We start from the raw sequence: 11291 nt of genomic DNA, 5'->3' as shown, positions 1-11291 counted from the left end.
TTGTGTTTCTTAATTGTGTTAATTAATGGACAAATTGAGTCTTTAAACACCTCAGATGTAAAGTTATTCACAGTCAAAGTGACGCCAAAATGAATGGGAGTCAATGGTATGCTAACAGCAGGTGGGGGTCCGCTAGCCAATGGTGGCGACTAGGGCTGCTTCAATAAAATATGAAACCCTGCCCCCCTGGTCACCGGTCCTATAGAGGGCGCAACACGATAATAAATGTTTGAAGGACTTCCACATTTACACAGTTTCCAAACAGTTACAATTACAAATAAATGTACACTCCGAAAGGTCCACAAGACATGTGTGATCACATAAAAATTCCAAATGCATTTTATTTATCTTATTGTGAACGGTGTTTTTTTTTTTTTTTTTTTTAAATGTAATGACTCGCATCTTCTGGTGGGACAACAAGACTTCCGCCTGATGATGTATGCTGGACTTTTCCAAAGATTTAGTCCATGCAAACCCATTATAATTTTTTACAGTGTAATCAACTGCAAGCTCACATTGATATCGGTCTCCAACCAACCAACAACAATGGATAGAACCAAGTAATTTTGTTATTTTTTATTGTCAGTTTCACTCAGATGTTTGTCACAATACTGAAGATAGGATTTGTCGCTGCTTCTGTACATCATAACATTAATATCAGTTCATCCATTAATATTTAAAGAGACAGGTGTGTAAACACTAGCTACCGTATGTTGATATTTATACACCTTCAGAACAGATGTTTGCAATGAGTAGCATTGTTTATCCTTCATAATTTAGTTGCTAGACAACTTATTCATTGACAATCACACTCCTGCAGTGGTAATAGCAGTGATTCCATTGTGTTTCCTTATATGTAATCTTCTAAGAATCAGATGCCTTATCGTGGGAAGTTGAAGATATCAAGTAGGAATATCCCCAATCGATTTTGAATGGAACACAGCAATAGCATTTCACAGGAGTTCTACCAGCCTGAGGTAAACCCATTTTCTGTAGAGTTCTTCAGAAACTGCCTTTCAGAAAAGGAGCACTATTTTAAAATGTGCCACAGAAACACAAACCATCCGCAATTATGCAGATCAAAGTCAAATGGTAAATATCATGTCCCTCTCAAAGAACTGTGGTATAGATCGGTATGCTGCTCTCACACACCTTGAATATTTTGTTCGCAGGACTCATTCATCATCAAACTCTTTGAAGATCAGCAGGTGAGGAGGCTGCCAGGCTGTTTAAAATGCAGCACTTGCCTCCGGTTTGTCTGCACACCTGACGTCCTGTTTGCTTTTAACTCTGGCATCAGCCTGGGGACTAGGTGTACACCTTCAAATTTAAGAGAAATAATCCAATGAGATCAGCTTTTACCAACACTTGAAAATAGGAGGATATCAATTTTCACACAGCCTGTTCATCTGTGTTTAACTGTTTAATAACCATTCTTTGCAAGACCTGAAGCCATTCCATTATTAACAAAAATATTCTATAAAACATCTATCCTAAGAGATAAGCTTTGGGACATTGTCGACATTGTCTGCAGCTCAGGTTGAAGCATGAAATGGATATGCAATTGACTAAATTTGTTAAATTATCTTCATTTTTGTAATTGTTGTTAGTATATTTGACATTATTCCATGCAACCACTCACACTCTCCCTAAAACCCCACCCTCTAAAAACATGTCAGCCAATCCAATGTCAGCAAACATTAACAGGCACAATGACTGATAGGAAAACAAAACATTGTCTTGGGCCATCATAGTGATATTTCTCATGATAACCACTTCAATCATATCTGTCAGGTAGTAGAGATGTTTTATGTGTGGTATTCCAAAAAAATAAGCATTTTATTAAACTACCATCGAAGATGATCTTGTATGAAATATTACCTTTCAGCAAAACACACATTGAAAAAAATAATAATTTAGCAACACACTAGTGTGTAAGACAAAAAAATCTTTCACACTATACATTTAATAATTACTGTGTATTAAAATGGAATCTGCATTTAATTTAGACCACATGTATTAGACCCAAGGAATTTGGCTACAGTTGTCATATTCCTCTTGTTAAGCCTCTCCTGAACCACAGACAACGTCAGAGGTGTCTTACCTGGGTTAAGGAGAAGAACTGGACTGTTGTCCAGTGGTCAAAAGTCTTTTTTCTTAGATGAGCGCAAGTTTTGTATTTTATTTGGAAACCAAGGTCCTAGAACCTCCTTCCTCAAATCTTGCCCTGGAGGTCCAAAGCACTGCAGAGTTTAGCTCCAACCCTGATTAAAGTCACCTGTCTGCAATTTTCGAATGATCCCAAAGACATTGATTGACACTGATTAGCATGCTCAGGTGTGTTTGATTAGGGTTAGCGCTAAACTCTGCAGGAAAGTGGATCTCGAGGTCCAGATTTGAGGATCCCTGTCCTAGGGTTGAGAAGCTCATAGCCCAAGTTGCTTGAAGTCCAGTGTTACTTTTCCACAGTCTGTGATGATTTGGGGTGCAATGTCATCTGCTGGTGTTGGTCCATTGTGTTTTTTGAAAACTAAAGTCACTGCACACGTTTACAAAGAAATTTTGAAACACTTCATGCTTCCTTCTGCTGACCAGCTTTTTGAAGATGCTGATTTCATTTTCCAGCGGGAAAAGCTCCAAAGCACCAAAAGTTGGTTAAATATGATCATATTACCCCAATTTTACAGTCTCTGCACTGGCTACCTATTAAGTTCCGTATCAGTTACAAATTATCATTACTTACCTATAAGGCCCTAAATGGTTTAGCTCCTGCGTACCTAACTAGCATTCTACCACGCTACAACCCATCACGCACCCTAAGGTCACAAAACGCTGGACTTTTGGTCGTTCCTAGGATAGCAAAGCCCACTAAAGGAGGTAGAGCTTTCTCACATTTGGCTCCCAAACTCTGGAATAGCCTTCCTGATAATGTTCGGGGTTCAGACACACTCTCTCTGTTTAAATCTAGATTAAAAACACATCTCTTTCGCCAAGCATTCGAATAATGTTTCTTTTTAATTGTGAGTGTAGTTGCATCTGTTCAAAGTTGCATTTTTATTCATTAGCTTGGGTTAAACTAATTTTACTTTGTTGGATCAGTAGCTATGCTAATGATGTCTGTATTTTGTTTCTATGTTTCGCCACGGGATTTACATCCCGTGGTAACTAGGATTTACACAAGCTCCAGTCTGGATCCAGAACACCTGAGAAGAGATGATGCTGACCCTCAGAGGACCCCAGATGATGCTAACCTTGAATCAACAAACAGAACTAACAATTATTGCTAAATGTGTGACTGAATCATATAATAACTTAATAATATTGATAGTTCATCGTTTAGCTGACTACGTCTTGTATTATTATTATTTTTTTTTTCTAAAATCCTGTCAAATGTGCACAAACTACTAGCTACTACTAAATATTGTAGAAACATAATTTTCTGTAAAGTTGCTTTGTAACGATTTATTTTGTAAAAAGCGCTATACAAATAAACTTGAATTGAATTGAATTGAATTGAATTAAATGACCATGGTGTTTGTGTGCTTGACTGGCTTTACTTTGACCAGTCATGATAAATTAATTCATTGCGATTTTAATGTATCATTTATTTTATAGTAGCCTAAAACATTGATGCTTTTGAATATGAATATTTAACAAAGCATGCAAACAAATGGCTGCTTTTATCATGTTGGTTTTGTGATCGTGCTAGTTCCAGTGACTTATTTCTTAGTTTTCTGATAACTTCTCTTAGACGTTGAAATGATGAGGTTATGTGACGTTGATCCAGAGATGTGTGTGAAGGGCTGGTTTTAGTGAAGCGCAGTCGAGCTTCAGGCCTGACTGTGGAAATGCAACACTATTCTTGCCTCGATGCTACTGGCCCAAGGCTATTAGCCCCACCCGGCTCGTTTTAAACCCTGGCTCACACTGTCCCGACAGTGGAAATTCGGCTATTGAGAAACAAGGGACCAATAAATGCATATGAGCTGAAAGCCACTGTCAAAGAAGCCTGGGCTTCCATACCACCTCAGCAGTGCCACAAACTGATCACCTCCATGCCACACTGAATTGAGGCAGTAATTAAAGCAAAAGGAGCCCCTACCATACCAAGTATCAAGTACATGTAAAGTAAATAAACATACTTTCCAGAAGACCAACAATTCACTTTCTTTTTTTTTATTGGTATTATGAAATATTCTAATTTGATGAGATTGTGAATTTGTGGGTTTTTGTTAAATGTGAGCCAAAATCATCACAATTAAAAGAGCCAAAGACTTAAACTACTTCTGTCTGTGTGTAATGTATTTTTTTTAAAACACAAGTTTCACAATTTGAGTTGAATTGCTGAAATAAATGAACTTTTCCATGAGATTCTAATTTATTGAGATGCACCTGTATATATTTGTACACATTACACAGTCTCAACCACCCAAATTGCAGAGTCCAGTAATTACAGATTATTTCCACATAAGCTTAAAAAAAAAAATGAGATTACATGCCATTAAAAATATCAGTCAACACAATTTACATTTTATATCCTACTCTGATCCCAAACAATTACCAGAAACTTTATACTGAAGGACAGCACTCCATCCCCAAACAACATTACAAGGTTGAATCATGTTCCTGACAAGGAGAAACGCTCTGAAATCTTTAAACAAAGCAAAAAGGAGAAGTACCGCTGGGCAGTGATTTCCAAATTATGACATACATTTGGATTGAGGGTTGAGGGTCAAATTCTCAGAGGACTCCAATCTGCCAGGTCTCAATTGAGGCGGAACCAGTGTCCCTGCTGCAGAATTACCCTCCAGACCTGGACTGTCAGCCACAGTACATTCAATTAATTCTAAACCATATGGAACCTCATTACAGCGCTGAGGTTTGGGAAGAACCTGAAGCCCTTCAGTGTACAGTACCATAACTGTCACTTTCCTTTCTGAGGGATGTCAAGTGAGCAAACGTCTCCTATATGGCTGCCAGCTCAATGGTGCAGGTGACATCTGTTAGGTGGAACGATGCTAATAATGTTTATCTCACATTCTAGGTTACAATGGTTTACATTGATTTAAGTTCTTGTGAAAGACTTTTGATGAGAATGTCATGATTTTATTTGTTTTGTTTTGTTTGGTTTTCTTTCATTACATCAACTGATACCCATGTAACATACTTTAATATAAATTATGATAATTTTTGATATGATGAGATTTGATATGAACTGAAAAAAAAAATTATCCAATAGTAAGTGGACTAAAACATGCTCATATGTACTGTTGTATACATATTTAATGTACAACAATTTGGTTACAGATTATAAATGGTGTACCAAAAAATATTAATGTAATTATATTCTAAAAGTGAGAGACTAATTAACATGCAAAGTAACAAAACATTTATTTGACAGCATGTTAAATGGAGTGCAAATATAAATATAATGAATACAAAAAAAATGTCAGAGGAGCAAGGAAAACACACATACTGTAACAAAATGTAGACATATACAACTCCAGACAAGGTGAGAACAGAACGGCTAGAAGTAACACCTGGAACTAATAGAACTAAATGGGGACAGGAACAGGAAGGACCAAATAATGGCTAAGAAGGCACATAGGGAGCAAAACCTATTACATCATATAAAATAGATGTCTGTATATCTCAGAAGACAAATATCAATTGCCATTCATTAAGACACATGGGGGCCAATGTCCACAGGGTGAAAATCCAATAGACCCTTAAAATGTTACAGCAAAAGATTTACACCTCCTTATGTGGACTTTCAGAAACATAGTACATCACCACACATGGGACAAACAAGACAACAGACAACTGGTACTGTAGTCCTTTAGAGTTCACTTATATATCATAACACTTCAGTTTGATCCACACACCCCAAGCAATGTAGCATACTCTAATAGGAAAAAGTGATAATGTTCTGTAGGAAAGACTTTTCATGATTATGTAACAAAATGGTTTCTATGGTTATGAACAATACTGCAATGTTTCAGTCTGATGGGAGTCAAACTCAAAGCAGTTTTGGTTCATCCTTGCCCTTTTCTGTGAAATTATGTATGGGCAGTATAGTCCCTCTGGAATTTAGCCTGGTGAAAAACAATTAGTCATGGATCTGACTGAGATCTTGGCAACAGTGATCTCAGGAAATGTGTGATATTTGAGAAGCTGATTATGAAATCACCCATGGGTTTTCAAAATAGACTTAATAAGGTTTATTAAAAATCAAAACCTCATCTGCCTGAGACATGATGAATCTCATCGGCTGCATTCATATGCCAACATAAAAGCCTTTGAAGTGCACTCACCATCAGACACCAGATTCCTGTTATAATTTCTTAGATGCTTCTTGAGAAGCTACTATCTTTAGATATTCAATTTATTAGTGTACATTTATCAATCTTGGCTTTGGGACGTTCTATACCAGATGCCTCAAACTTGAAAGGTGTTTTGAAATAGCTTGTCAAGAATAAAAATCTTTCCATCAGGCCAAATTTATATTAATAATTGGCTTTTTATAAGCTTTCCTCAAAGACTAATTTATTCTGTTGATGCTGTTCGCAACTATAATTTATATGTTGCCCTTAATCGTATTTAGAAAAATAAATAAATAAAAATTAAAGACACATCAATTAATTTTAATAAAACATAAGTGGGAGGAGGAACTTAACGGAAAGCAAACGCTAATAGAGACAAGAGGTTATTTTGTTTAGTAAATTCAGTGATATGAGGCCATTTCTTCCAGCTTCTCCATCTGTGACATTTTCAATAGCTGGTCAGCTCTTAAACATGTTTGTTTTGACCTCTGCCTTCATTCCTGCAAGGCCAGAGACCCAAATAATGAGACGGATATGCCAACCCACCGAGCTGACTTCAATTCAGTGGGGTGGAAACACCCCAATAAGGCTTCTACAAACTACTCACTTCAGTCTCTGGCAGCCATTTCCAACTGATCAGGAGTCATTACCTGCCTGGTGCTCTGAAGGGTCAAGGACAAGCAAAGAAACATTGCTTGTTTATTCTGTAAGGAAACCAATAAACCAAAAAGCTACTAGCCGGCTCCCCCAAGCTTGAGAAAAGAATAACCTAGTGAAAATGTCTTATGTTTACAGATCTGATGTTTTTAATTGGTGTCATACTGTTCAGTATAAATACAGAATCGTAATCAAAATTAGAAATCAGAAAGCGCTTTATTGCCAGGTAAGTTTACACATACAAGGAATTTGTTATGGTGACAAGATTCCACAGCACAAACAGAATGACAGTGACAAGACACATAATAAAAAGAATAAAAATAAGTAAACAGGAAATAACAATGTACAAAAAAAAGAAAAAAATTACAATATACAAAGTAGACAATATATGGTATTTGAGTCTATAGTGTATTACATACAAATGCAAGAAAATGTAAAAAGAGGTATGTAGGTTAATTAAATAAATGATAGATATTGTAAAGATTACACGTTTATTGCCAAGTTAACCATCTGGTGTCTATGGGTAATTTTGAGGCCTGGAGAAGTTTTTTAATGCCCTGACATGTGTGCTTCTTTCAGTTGCTTATAAACATGTAAATGGCTAAATTCTAACATCAACACAAACTGGGCTACAATAATATGTGAGCAGCATGTATGTACATGATTGTGTTTTTGATAAAGCAACATCTAAAAAAAATTAAATCACTTGAATAAGGCCATAAAACACATACAGAACACTGGTTCACACTGGTTTGAGAACTGGATCTTGTAGCCTAGAATTTTTGCTTTTTAATAACAACAAAAGCACAGCATTTTGTTGTTATTAGGAGTGTATACAAATAAAAGTAGACCCTTTACAAATTCGATTGATGTATTGCTTTTATCTGTACAATCAAAACTGAAAGTGTAATTTAAGTTATTTTTGGCATTATCAGGAGATTATAACGCATATCTGCATTATTTGACTCCAGAGGGTTGACTGTTTGTAAGATGGATTGCCTGATGGAAGAAACCATCCGTGCCTGGCTTTTCTGGTGCTCAGTGCTGTGTAGCACCGACCAGATGGCAACAGGTCAAAGAGGAAAATGTCTGGGTGTGAGGGGTCCAGAATGATTTTGTCAACTCTTTTACTTACTCTGGATGAGTACGGTTCTTGGAGAGTGGGGAGGTTTGTACCAGTGATTCGCTCAGCAGTCCAGACAGTCTGCTTTAGTTTTCTGAGGTCAGTTTTGGTAACGGAGCTGAGCCAGACAGTTATAGGAGTGCAGAGGACAGATTTAGTGACTGCAGAATAGAAGTGTATCAGCAGCTCCTTTGGCAGATTGAACTTCCTCAGCTGGCAAAGGAAGAACAGCCTCTGGTGGGCCGCATTGACAATGGCCCTGTTGAAAAAAATCAGCATATACTGGTTAGCTATGGTTAGGTACATTCAGCTAATGACCAACTTAGGACCAGCTTAAACCAGCTGAAACCAGCTGCCATGCTTCAAAACATACCTAACCAGCATATGCAGTTTTTTTTCAATGGGGGTACTTTTCAGATCCTGAGAAATCGTAGTGCCCAAGAACCTGAATGACTACGCTGTTGTTACAGTGTGTCGATGATGGTGAGTGGGGGGAGTGCAGGGGGGTGTTCCTTCTGAAGTCCACTATCATCTCCACTGTTTTAAGTGTGTTTAGCTCCAAGTTGTTATGACTGCATCAGACAGCAAGCTCTTTAACCTCAATTCTGTAAGCAGACTCGTCTCCATCCTGGATGAGGCCGATAAGTGTGGTTCCATCTGCAAACTTCAGGAGCTTGATATAAGGGTCTTTAAAGGTGCAGTTATTGGTGTACAGGGAGAAGAGCAGTGAGAAGAAGAATACATCCTTGGGGGTCACCAGTGCCGATGGTGTGGATGCTGGATGAGAATTTTCCCTGCTTTACTATCTGCTGTCTGTTTTTCAGGAAGCTGTTGATCCACTGACAGAATTCATTTGGACAGTAGGAGGTTTGGGATGATATTGCTGAATGCCGAGCTGAATTTCACAGATAGAGTCTTCTCATAAGTCCCTGGTTTGTCCAGATATTGTAGGATATAATGCAGTCCCTTCCACAAGTCAGTGGATGATGCAATCAACATGGGACTGCATTACATCATGCATCAGACCTTGGAATATTGCATGGATCTTATTTGTGGATTTCAGTTCAGCCTTCAATAGCATCATGCCTGATCTTCTGTCAGACAAACTGACCCAGCTCTCTGTGGCCACCTCCATCTGCCAGTGGATCAGGCAGCAACTAGTGAGCTGGGTAAACTCACATGCAGGACTCCCACGATCAGCACTGGTGCCCCTCAGGGATGTGTATTCTCCCCTCTGTCAAGCTCCTGAAATTCGCAGATAACACCACCATCATTGGCCTCATCCACAATGGAGATGAGTCTACTTACATACAGGAGGTTAAAAGGCTGGCTGTCTGGTGCAATCACAACAACTTGGAGCTGAACACACTCAAAACAATGGAGAAGACAGTGGACTTCAGGAGAAACCCCGCTACAATCCCCCAACTCATCATCATGGACAGCACTGTGGCAGCAGTAGAGTAGGTTCCTGGGCACCACCATCTTGCAGGACCTGAAGAGACTACAACAGACAGTCAGGACTGCTGAGACAATTATTGATTCCCCCCTGCCCACAAATATCTTTACACCTTCAGATTGAGGAAAAGGGCTGGTAAAATCACTTTGGTCCTCTCATACCCAGCACACATTCTATCCTTGAACTATTGCCTTCTGGTCAGCGCTACAGAGCAACGACCACCAGAACAGCCAGGCATTAGAATAGTTATATATATATATATATATATATATATATATATATATATATATATATATATATATATATTAAGCCTAACATGAAAAATCATTCTTGACACTTTTATACATAGTGTCTGGAATTGTATATTGTACAGTAAACTTGTAAATAACATGTGTACATTAAACAAATACATGTTTTTTTCTCTATATTTCTATTTCTTTATATTGTCCATTGTTAATTTTTCAGTTTTTGCTTATATTAGTGTTATTTCATTTTTACTTTGCAAGTATATGTATGTCTACATACATATGTGTGTCATGTATTTTTGCACTGTGTGTATACTTTTTTTTTGCACTGGAAGCTCCTTTCACCAAGCAAAATTCCTTGTGTGTGTAAACATACTAACAAAGCTCATTCTGATTCTGATGTGTTGAGACTCTATGTGAAGATGAGGGTCAGTTGGACAGCAAAGATTTTTAGAAAGGCTGGTAAAACTGTCTGGGCTTGGTGCTTTCTTTCTCTTCTTTTTCTGGAAGACCTGACAAACATCTTTTTCAGAGACCTAAAGTGCGGGAGGGGGAGGTGGGGTTACTGGAGGTCTTAATAGATCCGTGAAGAGAAGATCTAGAATGGGTTTGGGGTGTGAGATGGGGCTTTTAAAACCTGCAATAATACTCATTCAAATCACCAACCAGTTGTTGATTCTATACAATGCCAGGGGAAGGTGTCTTGTAGCTGCTGATTGTCTTTCGGTCTTTTCCATACTGATGCAGGATCACTGACAGAAAACTGGTTCCTAAGCTTTTTGGAGTAGTTCCACTTAACCACTCTGATATCCACTCTGACAGTGCTGTCTGAGTTTTGCAGTGAACCACGGTTTGTCACTGTTGTGGGATTATCCTTGAACAGTCCATTTCATTAAAAGAACCCAACACCGCATTCCACAGTTCAGAATGATTCCCCATCGAACTTAAAACAAAGTCATGATGCCAAGATGGCTAAAGGAGATGTCACCCCCTCCTTTCCCTTCTGTGCCTGTCTAATCTCATACCAGCGACGCCAGGACAGCAGGAAAAGATTTCTCTTTGTTCCACAAACTTAAGACCAAATGGCCAAGAAACCCTGTGGTGACCCCAATGCATAAATACATGACTGTATTCTACAGTACTTCCCTACTTAATACCTAAACTTAATAACTTCCTTACTATTAATAAGCAGCATGACAAATGTCATAGTTAATGGTTTGTTAATAGAGAGAATTCGACCTTAAAATATAGTGTGGCCACATACACAACATAAGATTGGCCCCTCTGTATTAATTGTGCCCCCAGTTGAAAAAAAATCCTAGAATCACCCCTGACATTCATGTATACTGCATTACACCTTAACTAGGGGAGAATGTCAGAAACAAATAGTGCATTCCACAGCCACTAAAATATTTAAAATATGTTTTTACACAGAAGCATATGCTTGTAAATATTTAAGAGTTTGCTCTGAAACCAGGAATTTGTTG

At 38.0% G+C, this 11291-nt stretch overlaps 1 long non-coding RNA gene across 1 annotated transcript; it reads right to left on the bottom strand.

The window, feature by feature from the left end:
- Positions 1–561: 561 nt before the first annotated feature.
- Positions 562–2213, bottom strand: LOC113056539 (uncharacterized). The gene is made up of 2 exons (XR_003277703.1): positions 2105–2213; positions 562–1320 (listed from the first exon to the last, which is right to left on the bottom strand). It is a non-coding gene; the product is annotated as an uncharacterized LOC113056539 (long non-coding RNA).
- Positions 2214–11291: the final 9078 nt, after the last annotated feature.

The sequence above is a fragment of the Carassius auratus genome, chromosome 37, assembly GCF_003368295.1.
Source record: "Carassius auratus strain Wakin chromosome 37, ASM336829v1, whole genome shotgun sequence".
Lineage (NCBI taxonomy): Eukaryota > Metazoa > Chordata > Actinopteri > Cypriniformes > Cyprinidae > Carassius > Carassius auratus.
This window is presented reverse-complemented; position numbering and strand designations above follow the sequence as displayed.